The sequence below is a fragment of the Macaca fascicularis genome, chromosome 13 (genome assembly GCF_037993035.2).
Source record: "Macaca fascicularis isolate 582-1 chromosome 13, T2T-MFA8v1.1".
Classification (NCBI taxonomy): domain Eukaryota; kingdom Metazoa; phylum Chordata; class Mammalia; order Primates; family Cercopithecidae; genus Macaca; species Macaca fascicularis.
The window spans coordinates 47,823,533-47,838,083 of record NC_088387.1 but is presented as its reverse complement, the minus strand read 5'-3'; positions in this window follow the sequence as shown (position 1 = coordinate 47,838,083).

Here is a 14,551-nt window from a genome sequence, read left to right as displayed (position 1 = left end):
AGGAGTTTGAGACCACCCTGGCCAACATAGGGAAACCCTGGCTCTACTAAAAATCCAAAAATTAGCCGGGTATGGTGGCAAGTGCCTGTAATCCCAGATACTCGGGAGGCTGAGGCAGGAGAATTGCTTGAACCTGGGAGGCGGAGGTTGCAGTGAGCCAAGATTGCACCACTGCACTTCAGCCTGGGAGACAGAGTGAGACCCTGTCTCAAAAAACAAATAAATAAAATACAAAAGACATAGCCATCTTTTAAGAACTCAAGTCAATTGCTTTGCAGAATGTTCCTCAATTTTGATTTGTCTGATTGTTTCTTCATTAATCAGGTTAAGCCTATTAGAAATACTACCCAGATGATGTGTGTTCTTCCCGTTCCTCACACGAGGAGGCACACAGTCTCAGTTTGTCCTATTACTGGAAATGCTAAGTTTGACTTTTGGCTACCGCAATGTCCAGCAAATATCTCCATTGCCTGAAAAATTTCCCCTTTATAATTAATAAGTAATCTAGGAGGCACTACTTTAAGACTGTGTGAATAACCTATTCCCAGTCTTTCACCTAAGAGTTTTAGCTTCCACTGGTGATTCTTGGCTGAATCAATTATTTATTTATTTTTTTTGAGATAGAGTCTTGCTCTATCGCCCTGGCTGGAGTGCAATGGCACGATCTCGGCTCACTGCAAGCTCCGCCGCCCGGGTTCACACCATTCTCCTGCCTCAGCCTCCTGAGTAGCTGGGACTACAGGCGCCTGCCACCATGCTCGGCTAATTTTTTTGTATATTTATTAGAGACAGGGTTTCACCGTGTTAGCCAGGATGGTCTCGATCTCCTGACCTCGTGATGCACCTGCCTCGGCCTCCCAAAGTGCTGGGATTACAGGCGTGAGCCACCACATCCGGCTGGCTGAATCAATTATTACCACGATTGTTGCAAAATGGTGAATTTCCAATGTTATAATTCCTGTATTTATTGGTTGTCATTCTACTGTTTTGAAAAAGCACCTTTACTTATCTCTCCTTTTATATTAGTATTAGTGTAGTAGTCGTGGTAATATGAACCCATGGATTATTTTTAATTGAATGTTTTAAAATAAATACTTGTCAAATTGTACAAAATTCAACCAATGGCAGCCCCTTCAAACTTATTCCTGTGGCTTTCTGACATTCCTTGGGTGCTTCTTTGTTTTCAGTAACAGGCCTAAGGTGTCAGCAGGAAAGACGCACTAGTGGTCCCTGAAGCCCTGTTACCTCGGGCCTCTAGGACCTTCAATAGGCCGCCTCCCTTCTCTTAAGAGCCCACAGCTTGGACCTCCAGGTTCTTCCCTGGGCGCTCCCGGGAGGACACTGCTTCGGACTACTCCTGGGGGAACTCTATTCCGGGCGCCCGGCTCCCGGCTCCCCAGCCCCTGCAACCCCAGAGCGCTCCATTCCCCGTGCCGGGCTGCAGGCTCCGCCTCCGGTCGCTCAGTCCGTGGGCCTGGCCGACGGCCTCCGCGGCGGCAGGGGGCGACTTCTCAGCGCGGCTCTCTGCTCGGGTCCCGGCCCGGCTGGAGCTTCCGGAGAGATGGCGAGCGACGTCCGGACCTCTCTGTCTTTCCCTCCTTGGCTGGTGCCGTGGCTACGCCCGGGCCGCCCCACACCCCTACCCTGGGGAAACGTGTGCCTGCGCCGCTGGAGTCGCGAATGCCGGGTTACTCACAACGTTCAAGTACCCAAGGCCGGCGGCCCTGCAGGCCTCGGCGCGGGTTCCTCCGGCCATCTTGGTGAGGAGGGACCGGAAAGAGGAGCCGCTGAGGAGCCTACGGAGCTGGGCGGCGGCCGCCAGAAACTCAGGAGGCAAGTGGGTGGCTGGATAGGGACTCGCGTCCCTACCTGGACCCAGAACTCTGGAATCAGTTTGACAACTTAGAAAATTGGTAGTCTTGAGAAATTCATCATATCTGCCAAGGAAAGGACTGAGATTGAAGTCAGCTGTACAAAACAAGTCAGGAATCTTTGGAAGAAATGCCAACCTAAAAAGAACTGGAAGGAAAAAGAATATGTTACGTAAAACTCTCCTTCCCTCTCTGTGAACAAAATGAGTGGTCATGCTGGGCAGCATTAAGTTACCTTCTTTGAGGTCTTGAACTTTCAGATCACCGTGGAGTTACAAGGGCATGTTCAAAACCAAAAACAGGAGAGGAAATGTCACTTTCATGATGCCCAGAAGGCACAACCACCGACAGAGACTTGATGGAAGTAACTTGAGTCAAGTAAAAGACAATTGAGATTGTAAAAAGACTGCTGAGCACATCAGTATTTCGAGAAAATGATGCCGTATGTCTTAAAAACATACATGTTTTTAAAAGTCGATGTTGAAAAAGGCACACCAAGCTGAGAAAACATCACCAATGGCAGAAGACAGCACTACTCAATGAGAACTGAAGTACTTATCAGTTCTTCAAGAAATTTGACACTGAACTGCAGGAATTTTACCATCCTAATATTTCCAACAACTTCCAGAAAATACAAGAGATAGAGGGAAAGAGGATAGTGAGAATGGGAGAATCAGTGAAGACATATGTAGAGATTGGTCAACAGGTGATAGCAATCAATAGGAGATGCTTGGAGAGAATAGTAAAGGCAGCTGAATCAATGATCAGAAAAATGTCACAGCTGGTAATAAAAACTTTCAAGTCAGAGTATGTGCCTCCTGGAGACATCTAAGGACTACACTCTGCCAATGAGGTGCTTGATAATAGTCTTTCAGATTTCTGAGGAGAAGGCAAACCAGGGTCAGTTGTGGTGGCAAATCGAAAGGAAATTTTTGGCTGTTCATAAAAATGTATAAATAAGGCTCCGAAGCAGCAAAAGGAACTGATTGCTTCAATGAGCTCATTATCAAACCCAAAACTGGCTGCTTCAAAAGTCTGTAATGTCAGCTGGGCACAGTGGCTCACGCCAGTAATCCCAGCATATTGGGAGACTGAGGCGGGTGGATCAGTCAACGTCAGGAATTTGAGACCAGCCTGGACAACATGGTGAAACCCCATCTCTACCAAAAATACAAAAATTAGCCAGGTGTGGTGGTGTGCACCTGTAATCCCAGCTACTTGGGAGGCTGAGATGGGAGAGTCACTTGGACCCAGGAGGTGGAGGTTGCAGTGATCTGAGATCATGCCACTGCACTCCAACCTGGGTGACAGAGTGAGACTATCTCAAAACCAAAAGTCTGTAGCGTAAGGGGTGTAACCCCAGAGGATGTTGGCAGGCTTCCACCTCAACTGTAAAGGAAAAAACTACAAGAGAAAGTCAATGACATAAATACAGATGGAGATGGATCAAAGAAATGGCATAACAAAAATGAAAAACATGTATGAAAGGAACCCTCAAATGGGAGACACAGCCAGTCTGAGTCACAAATTAACAAAATTAAGACAAAAATATAGAAAAACAAGAGGCCTAGAAATTTGAAGTCTAGCTGCCTGAGGTTGAAGGCAGGCTCACACAATCAAGTTAACAGGCCTGACAACAGAGTGGAATGTACAAAAACCCAATCCAAAATCCCAGAGAGGTTTGCACAAGACTGGAAGGGCTCAGAAGGCAGTTACATAGAGGAGCCAGTCAAGAGAGTGGGGTGAGGAGTTCTGGTTGTGGATTTTGATAGTGAAATACATATATATTTTTGTTTGTTTCGAGACAGTCTTACTCTGTTACCCAGGCTGGAGTACAGTGACTCGGTCATGGCTTACTGTAGCCTCGACCTCCCAGGCTGAAGCTCTTCTCCCACCTCCGCCTCCCAAGTAGCTGGGACTAAAGGCATGTGCCACTACACCTAATTAATTAATTACTTTTTTTTTTTTTAATTGAGACAGGGTCTCCCTCTGTCTCCAGGCCGGAGTTCAGTGGTGTGATCTTGGCTCACTGCAACCTCCTCCTCCCAGGTTCAAGGGATTCTCCTGCCTCAGTCTCCCGAGTAGCTGGGATTACAGGCATGTGCTGCCATGCCCAGATAATTTTTGTATTTTTTTTGTAGAGACGGTGTTTCACCTTGTTGGCCAGGATGGTCTCAATCTCCTGACCTCATGATCCGCCCACCTTGGCCTCCCAAAATGCTGGGATTACAGGCATGAGCCACTGTGCTCAGCCTAATTTTTGCATTTTTTATAGAGATGGGATTTCACAATTTTGCCCAGGCTAGCCTTGAACTCCTGGACTCAAACGATCCACCCACCTTGGCCTCCCAGAGTGCTGAGATTACAGGCATGAGAAACCACACCCAGCCTTGATAATGAATTTGATAAGGAACTGCTTCCTGCCTTAGGGACTTGGAAAGCCCTCTACGTGTTTGAAGTTCAGAATGAAGGAATCATTTCAGTAGTTGAAGCAAAAATGTTGTATATTATAGAGGAAGATGAAGGTGCTGGGTGAATCTGCTTTTGGAAAAATGAAGATGAAAAGAGTTAAGTCCCTACTTTGTCAACATTGATTTGGACTAAAATGCCAAAGGCGCTAACATGTATATTTAATATCACTCTGATTTTTTTTTTTTTTTTTTTTTTTTTTTGAGATGGATTCTTGCTCTGTCACCCAGGCTGGAGTACAATGGTGCAATCTCAGCTCACTGCATCCTCTGCCTCCCAGGTTCAAGTGATTCTCTTCCCTCAGCCTCCCAAGTAGCTGGGATTACAGGCGCCTGCCACCACACCTAGCTCATTTTTGTATTTTTAGTAGGGACAGGGTTTCATCATCTTGGCCAGGCTGGTCTCGAACTCCTGACCTCAGGTGATCCGCCCGCCTCAGCCTCCCAAAGTGCTGGGATTACAGGCATGAGCCACTGCACCTGGCCTCACTTAGATTATTTTTTAATTGTGGAGCTGTTTCTCCCTACAACAGTGACTGTTACAGGTAGCTTCAAAAGCCTGACTGGATGTATAACACCATGGTACAATACACATTTCAGACAGCCACACAGTAGACTTTTAGGCATCATACACTTGAATTTTCCTTGGCTAGTTTGGACTCTAATCAAGTTTTTCATGCTGAGATGAAGCTTTACATGGAAAGCTGCTAACTGCCAATTTACAACTGTGTCATTTGAAATTCAATAAACATTTCTTCTTTTGGCAGCATTTATAAATAACAAAAAAGTTGTATTCTAGCTTCTAACCATCCTTTGTGAGTAAGAAAATGTGGCATTGTGGAGGTACAGAAGACTTCAACTCTCATATATAGCACCTGCCATAAATTAAAGTACACTAAGATTTTCTCTTTTTTTAAAACTTTATAGAGATGAGGTCTCATTGTGTTGCTCGGGCTGGTCTCAAACTCCTGGCCTCAAGCAGTCCTCTTGCCTCAGCTTCCCAAAGTGTTGAGATTACAGGCATGAGCCACCATGCCCAGCTGAATGTTATATTTTGTAGCTCAGTAAATTGAGCTATGCTAGTTTGTTAAATTTTACCATTATTCACTTAGAGGAAATCACAAAATTTAAATCTCAATTTTCTCTGAGGCAGGGGTCTTGCTATATTGTCCAGGCTGGTCTTGAACTTGTGGCTCAGGTGATCCAACCACCTCAGTCTCTGAGTAGCTGGGATTCTCACCCTTTTTGAGTACAGAAGTAAAATAAGTACTTGTACTAAAATTTTATATATTTTTTCTTAAACATGGTTAAGATTATTGTTTTCATCATGAACATATCATGTCTATTTGATCCCATAGAACCAATTGAAATCTGGAGAAGTTTGGTCAGTTAACCTGTTGGTTTTTACATATGGCACCAACTGATCTCTACCAGATTGACACAGTAGATCAGCTGTTTTAATGCTGAAGAGAGCAGCTTATATAAATACAGTGCACATCTATTAATGCTTCTCACTTCCGTAGTTCTGTTTCAGTCAGAGGTTTTGTGGCACAGGACCTGTATTCAGCTCACACTTCCCTAGGCTGGCTATGACTAGAATGCCTTGTGGCAGTAGCTACACTCATACATAGGCATTGATCTTAGATCTATGTAGATTTTTAAATCATTGGCATCTTTTAGACCTAAATTTTATGTTTGCTGGAATTTTTTTTTTTTTGAGATGGAGTCTTGCTCTGTTGCCCAGGCTGGAGTGCAGTGGAGCATCTCTGCTCACTGCAAGCTCCGCCTCCCGGGTTCACGCCATTCTCCTGCCTCAGCCTCCCGCCTATCTGGGACTATAGGTGCCCCCCACCACAGCCGGCTAAGTTTTTGTATTTTTTTTGTTAGAGACGGGGTTTCACCGTGTTAACCAGCATGGTCTCAATCTCCTGACCTCGTGATCTGCCCGCCTTGGCCTCCCAAAGTGCTGGGATTACAGGTGTGAGCCACTGCACCCGGCCTGGAATTTTTTTAAAGCAGTAAATGTAAAGGCTAATTTTAGAAGATGTTAATAATATGATTAACTTTAGCCAGAATAAAATAATTTGCCTTCTTTATAGAAATCTGGCCACGTAGGAATTTGCATTCTTAAAATTGGCACTGAAGCCAGAGGATGGATAGTGAAATTGGTCACATGCATGGACAGCTACCAAGTCCAGTGTTTAATGGTGCCCAGTGAAGAGGATTGAAGCACATACCAGAGAAGCAGCTGTAACTGGGTCAGAAGGAAAGTGACAGGCTGAGACTTAGTTTTAGGTAGAAAAAATGAGCTTCTGGTCTCTACATTATTGGCTCATCTCATAAACTCAAATCAGGGGATGATAAGCTAGCAGAAGGGACTGACTCATGCTTGTTGATCTGAATGACCTCTGTTTCAAGGTTCCAGCAGTGTTAGCTTACATTTTACAAGGTCTCCCAAAGTGAAATGTAGTGGTCTTTACTTAGTGACAGACTAATTTACAACTATGTAATTATTTTAAGTTTGTAATTAAAATTTCTTCTGAATTATTAATGGCTTTACTGACATGATGTTGTTAAAGCCTCTCATCTTGCTGTTAAGTATTGTAGTGAGAAAATCAGCTGACCTGGAAACCATGGGGATTGGTTCTAATGAGCCATAAATGCTTCCCCTCTTCCTTCAGCACTAGTAGACTACTAGCTTTAGGCATTTAACCAAGCGAATTAGAGACAGAAAATATTAAAATACAGCCATCCTATATCAGGTGATGAACTCATTTCCAGACTAACTACCCAAGAAAGCAAGTTAAACACTGTAATACAAAGCCTAAAACAGAGCAAGTTGGGGTTAGCTTTTAAAATGCCTGCCTTGAAAAACATGTTATTCTGTGATTTTTTTTTTTCTTTAAAGTTGTGGAAATTTGATTCAGAAAAAATAGCTTAATAGGTTTGTATAGAGCACGGGAGAAGGGGTTGTGTGCATAAATGTATGATGATTATTTTAAGTGTGTGCTTCAGCAGTGAGAACAAACAGATGAAGATACGTGATACTGACTAAACAGGTAAAAATATTTTCTAGTCTCAGTTCCTCTAGTCAATGCCTGAAGTATTAGAAAAAGTACTAAAACAATTCCCAAAGCATCAGGAATTTCTATTTCTACTCAAAGTATTGTTTGTTTTCTTCCAACAGTTCTGTTAAATAAAAGGAAAAGTCTCTGCTTGCTTATAAAGTTTTATTTAGAGAGATATTTAATGTCACAGGTTAATGTGTGTAGAAACCTTCTGTAACCTTGTTTAAAAATCTACCAAGCCTCACCTCAAACAACGTTCTCCTTAAACTTATCCTTTTTGTGCAAAGCTACTGCTTCCTGATGTCCATAACTCAAGGCAGTTTTGTTGTTGTTGTTGTTTTTGGCTTGGTGTGATTCTGAAACGTGATTATTTAATGTTTGCCAAGATGTTTGGAATAGAGTAACTTTCAACTGATCAACTGATTGTGACTTTCTTCTTTTGTAGTTTTTGGTTTTAAAAATGCTTTCTGTCAAACCCATCTATAATTCCCCCAGAATATATTCGTATGGACTAAGGCTTACCAAAAATAAGGAACATTGGAGAAACTGCCACCGCCAGGAAGAGCCAAGGGGACATGATGACTAAAAGTAATCTGGTTTCATGGAGGGGCTACCTAGAAAAAAGACATTAAAGAAAGACTAAGGAAACCTGAATAAAGTATGAGCTGTCATTAATAATAGTGTAACAAATTCATTGTAACAAATGCCCCATACTCAGGTAGGATGTGAATAATCAGGGAAACTGAATGTGGGACATATGGGAACTCCCCTGTCTTCAGAATTTTTCTGTAAATATAGAACTGTTCTAAAACAATAAAGACTATTAAAAAAATAATAAAGACTATTAGGAAAAAAAAAAAAAAAGGCTGGGCTCATGCTTGTAATCCCAAGACTTTGGGAGGCCAAGGCAGGAAGATCACTTGAGGGCAGGAATTTGACCAGCCTGGGCAACATAGTAAGACCTCAACTCTACCAAAAAAAAAAAAAAAAAAAAAAAAAAAAGCCAGACATGGTGGTGCACACCTATACTCCCAGCTACTTGGGAGGCTGAGGTGGGAGGATCAGCTGAGCCCCAGAAGTCAAGGTTGCAGTGAGTTGTGAATGCGCCACTGCACTTAAGCCTGGGTGACAGAGATCCTGTCTCCAAAAAAAAAAAAAAAAAGGGCTGGGCACAGTGGCTCACACCTGTAATCCCAGCACTTTGGGAGGCCGAGGCAGGTGGATCACTTGAGGTCATGACTTCAAGAACAGCCTGACCAACATGGAGAAACCCTGTCTCTACTAAAAATACAAAATTAGCCGGGCATGGTGGCTCATGGCTCATACCTGTAACCCCAGCTACTCGGGAGGCTGAAGTAGGAGAATCTCTTGAACCTGGGAGGCAGAGGTTGCATGAGCTGAGATCGCACCATTGCACTCCAGCCTGGACAACAAGAATGAAACTCCATCTCAAAAACAAAAACAAAAAACAAACAAAAACCGGCCAGGCACAGTGGATCACGCCTGTAATCCCAGCACTTTGGGAGGCTGAGGCAGGCAGATCACCTGAGGTCAGGCGTTCGAGACCAGCCTGGCCAACATGGTGAAACCTCTTCTCTACTAAAAATGCAAAAATTAGCTGGGAGTGGTGGCAGGCACCTGTAATCCCAGCTACTCGGGAGGCTGAGGTGGGAGATTTGCTTGAACCCAGCGGGCAGAGGCTACAGCAAGCCAAGATCACACCACTGCGCTCCAGCTTGGGAGACAGAGCAAGACCCTGTCTCAAAAAAATAAATTGCAGAAACCTTAAAGGCATTACTTGAACATCAGTTGTTTTACTCTTTTATGTGCTCGTCTTTGTGCCCCCAATGACTTGTTTTTATATCTTCCGGAGAGAGGCGGGAGTCTGTTGTTGCACTCACACTGAATTCCCTGGTGGCTGCTTTAACAGTTGGCTTTAGGCCAGGCGCAGTGGCTCACGCCTGTAATCCCAGCACTTTGGGAGGCTGAGGTGGGTGGATTACCTTAGGTCAGGAGTTCGAGACCAGTCTGGCCAACATGGTGAAACCCCATCTCTACTAAAAAACACAAAAATTAGCTGGACTTGGTGGCAGGCATCTGTAATCCTAGCTACTTGGGAGGCTGAGACAGGAGAATCACTTGAACCCTGGAGGCAGAGGTTGCAGTGAGCAGAGATCCTGCCACTGCATTCTAGCCTGGGAGACAAAGCAAGACTCCATCTCAAAACAACAACAACAAGTTGGCTTTAGTATAGACACTTGGGTTCACAGTTTTGTTTGACCATAGTCACTATGGTTGTCTCTTTCTATGATTGCTTCTTTGTAGTCTTATTATAAAAGAAAAGAACCTGTCGGGCATCTTTTAGGTACACTCTCATCTGCCACTCTAAACACCTTTTCCTTACAGAAAAAATAAATTACACAAATGCTCTTTTAAATTCACAGCCACAGGGTATCTTACCAGGAGCAGAGAAATGAGGTCAGCTTCCTGGAATGAGGTGCCTAAGGGTAGAGATGACTCCTAGCATAGCCCGACCAGCATCATTAGCGCCAGTGCAGGTACAAATGTTGGCTGATTGATCAGGGAGTGGAGAGGCGATGGGCGTGCAAGAGTGCGCACTCTGCGGGTTGCGCTCCTTTAGGTGGCCCGAAGAAGGCAGCTGGAGCTCACAAGCCACCGCTGGCGGACTTGAGCTGTGAGTGAGTGTCTTATTTAAAACATTTCAGAGTCGTGGCGAAGAAGCAGCAGCACGGACTAGGGCGTGCTTGCCGCTCTCCAACAACAACTGGACCCCAGGATTCAGGGCGTCGGAACCCCCTCCCGTCCCTCCACCTCCACCTTCTCTGTGCTTGGGTGCACCCTGTGGATAGAGCCGGCCGGTGGGCCCGCAGACTCGTGGGGCTGCTTTCTGTTGAGAGGATTAACAGACCACTGCCGGCTACGACCATTTTCCAGGACAGGCGTCTTGTGCGCGCAGGCCACGTCGGGCCTGCCCGGGCTCTGGCTGCCTGGGAGTGCTCTCGCTGTTCACTCCGCGGAATTAGGGGTTGGGGGGCAATTCCCCGCAAATGGGTGAGGGGGTGGAGGCGAGCAGACGAATTAATGGATGCACAGTAGCCCCATCGAGGGAAAAGGGGCTGGACGGAGGGGAACTGCGGTGGGCAGGGAAGGCCTGGGGGGCTGGTAGGGGATAGAGAGGAGAGTCCACCCGTGCCGTGACTTACCTGGTCTCTGTGCCTCCGCTCTCCCCTCCCCTCACTAATGAGACTCTTAAACCTGGCAGGGACCCAGGAAGGGGTATTTGTAATTATCCCAGGTGGTTCGAATTTACAGCCAGAATGGGAATCACTGTATCTTCTTTATTTCAGTGACTGCTTTCTCTTAGCACGTTCTTGCCACAACCCTTCATTCATGACCTTCTCAGTCCATTTGTTCAACTTTGGCCTCTCCAGTCCATTATCTCCGCACTTCCCGATTTGGATTCCCAGGTCCGTTTGCCCTGAGCGCTCCAGCAGCCATTGTCTGGTCGTGGACTGGCTCTCCGCGAGTCATTCACTCACCTTTCCCACTCTGGATTCCCAAGAAAGGGAATTGAAACCATTGGCTCCTAACCAGTCTGTGTCTGGGTGGGGCTTTGCAGCCTCAGGTCCCCTCTCAAGTTACTGGCCACCCTGTCCCCTATACTGCTAGTTAGGTGGTCTAACCAGGGCTGAGGGGCACTACAGGAACCCAGGAACGAAATGTGCCCAGGGGAGGGCTGTGGAGCAGGCGGTTTCCCCTACACTGACTTGCCCAGTCAGCAGGCACCTCAGGGCACTTTGGGTTTTCCACTGGAAAACTGCACATTGTTTTTAAAAGGACACTGAGCTCAGAAGACCTCTCACGTGAACCTAGCACTTTCCACAAGCAACACTTAAAAAGCTAGGAGGTGGCTGCATTCGATGCAATGCTATACTCTAGCCACTGGGATTAAACACTTTCTTCTTTTCTAATCCATCAATTAAAAAGAAAACCTGTGATTCCTCTCCCAACTTTCCTTTTAATTTGGGGGAAAGAACAACTGGGTGAGGGGGGTGGTTACTTGTTTCCAGATTTAGAAGCATTTAGGGGATTACACATTTCACAAGCCTGAAGAGTTCCCAGGGTGCGGGTGGGGTGAAGCAGAAGGAAGAGTCCCGTCTTCTGGTGTCCGGAGGTTCCTAGGCAGCTTGGCCCACAAAGCCACACTTACCTTTTCCTCCAGTCAAGAACATCTGCTGCTCTGTCCTAGCCCTTCTTCGAAGAATAGAACCCCCTCTTCTTGTGGTAACGCCTCCTCTCTCCACTTCAAGCCGGAGTTCAGCTAGAGACTGCAATTTTATACCACCCCTGGACTCCACCTGGTTAGTCCAGGTGGCTCTGAATTCAAGATGAGCCAATCAGAGGCCTTCCTGGGAACTTGAAAGTTTGCTCTTCCAACACGTTAGTACAGGTGGCCCCTGATTCAAGATGAGCCCATCAGAGGCCCTCCTGGGAACTTAAAAAGGAAGTCTGCTCGTGCAACGGTTTAGTCCAGGTGGCTCCCGATTCAAGATGAGCCAATCAGAGGCCCTCCTGGGAACTTGAAAGTCTGCTCTTCTCATGGCCTGAACAGGATCTCACTGTGTGCCATCCAGGCTGAGTGCAGTGACGCAATCACAGCTTACTGCAGCCTCAAACTCCTGGGCTCAAGTGATCCTCCTGCCTCAGCCTCCAGAGTTGCTAGGGCTACAGGTGCATGTCACCACAACTGGCTAATTTTTTTAATTTTTATTTTTTGTAGAAACAGTGTCTTACTTGTTACCCAGGCTGGTCTCAACTCCTGGGCTCAAACAATTCTCCCATCTCTGCCTCCCAAAGTGTTGGGATTACATATGTGAGCCACCACATCTGGCTGGCCTGGACATTAAAATATATAAATTAAGAGCTACAGGCAGTCAAGTCACCACTGTATGGCAGATGCCAATCTAGAGTAAGAGATAATAAAGCTGATCTGCAGAGAAGAATGGACAGCAGATGAAGGGGAGACCCAGTGGCACTGGTGTTCCTGACTCTTAGCTGGACCTGTGTCCTTTCTGCAATTTGGCTCTTTTTCTTTTCTTTTCTTTTCTTTTCTCTTCTTTCTTTTTGAGATGGAGTCTGGCTCTGTCATCCAGGCTGGAGTGCGGTAGCACGATCTTGGCTCACTGCAGCCTCTGCTTCCCAGGTTTGAGCGATTCTCCTGCCTCAACCTCCTGAGTAGCTGGGACTACAGGCACATGCCACTATGCCTGGCTAATTTTTGTTTTGTTTTGTTTTGTTTTGTTTTTGAGACGGAGTCTTGCTCTGTCACCCAGGCTGGAGTGCAGTGGCCGGATCTCAGCTCACTGCAAGCTCCGCCTCCCGGGTTCAGGCCATTCTCCTGCCTCAGCCTCCCGAGTAGCTGGGACTACAGGCGCCCGCCACCTCGCCCGGCTAGTTTTTTTGTATTTTTTAGTAGAGATGGGGTTTCAGCGTGTTAGCCAGGATGGTCTCAATCTCCTGACCTCAAGTGATCCACCCACCTCAGCCTCCCAAAGTGCTGGGATTACACACGTGTGCCACCGCGCCCGGCCTAAAGTTTGACTTTTCAACCCTTCTGTCAATAAATGAGAGGCCCCTGTGTTCCTTCAGTAATGAACAAATATATTAATTATCAATTGCTGCATAAAAATGTAACCCCAAACAGTGGCTTAAAACAACAAACACATACATGTATTTCACAGTTTCTCTTGGTCAGAAATTGGGGAGTGGCTCAGCTGAGTGGCTCTGGCTCAACCTGCAGATGCCAGCTGGGGCTGTACTCTTCTGATGGCTTGACTGTGACTGAAGGATCCATTTCCAAAGTGGCTCATCTACATGGCTCTTGTCCTGGCAGAAGGCCTCATTCTGTGCTGGCTGTTGGCAGGCCCGTTTGGCTGGCTGTTGGTAAAAGGCCTCAGTTTCTCACCATATGGACCTCTCCGCAGGCTGCTTGAGTGTCCTCACAACATGGCTGCCTTCCCCCAGAGCAAACAAGCCAAGGGAGAGAGCAAGGAGAAAGCCACTGTGCATTACATGATGTATTCTCTGAAACTGAAGGTCACTTTCACTTTATTCTGGGTTTTTTTTTTTTTTTTTTTTTTTTTTAGACAGAGTCTCGCTCTGTCGCCCAGGCTGGAGTGCAGTGGCGCAATCTTGGCTCACTGCAATTTCTGCCTCCTGGGTTCAAGCAATTCTCCTGCCTCAGCCTCCTGAGTAGCTGGGATTACTGGTGCATGCCGCCATGCCTGGCTAATTTTTGTATTTTTAGTAGAGACGGGGTTTCACCATGTTGGTCAAGCTGGTCTCGAACTCCTGACCTTGTGATCCATGCCCCCCGCCCCACCCCTTGGCCTCCCAAAGTGCTGGGATTACAGGTGTGAGCCACCACACCTGGCCTATTCTGTTCTTTAGATCACTATGTTGAGCCCACTCTTAAGAGAAAGACAAATAGGTTCCACGCAGGGAATCAGTGTGTCTAATTTTGAGGTCTCTCCATTCTCACTGACCACTGCCATCCTGCTGGCCTCTGGGATTCCAAGCTTGGGTGTTTCCTCACCACATCACCTGAAAGCCATCCCTGGAGTGTCTAGCTGTTTCAGAGATGGCTCGGGCCTTCAGGCATAGTTCTGTTTTGTCCCATCCTTCTCAGCTCTGATACAACTCAGTGACTCTACTCTTTGTAAGAAAGGCAGTTCTCACTGGGCGCGGTGGCTCAAGCCTGTAATCCCAGCACTTTGGGAGGCCGAGACGGGCGGATCACGAGGTCAGGAGATCGAGACCATCCTGGCTAACACGGTGAAACCCCGTCTCTCCTAAAAAATACAAAAAACTAGCCGGGCGAGGTGGCGGGCACCTGTAGTCCCAGCTACTCGGGAGGCTGAGGCAGGAGAATGGCGTGAACCCGGGAGGCGGAGCTTGCAGTGAGCTGAGATCCGGGCACTCCAGCCTGGGTGACAGAGCGAGACTCTGTCTCAAAAAAAAAAAAAAAGAAAAGAAAGGCAGTTCTCCCCTGGCAGGTACCAATCCCTCCCAACCGCACTGTGCAGACAGAGAATATGTTACAATTACAAAATGGGGGCACAGT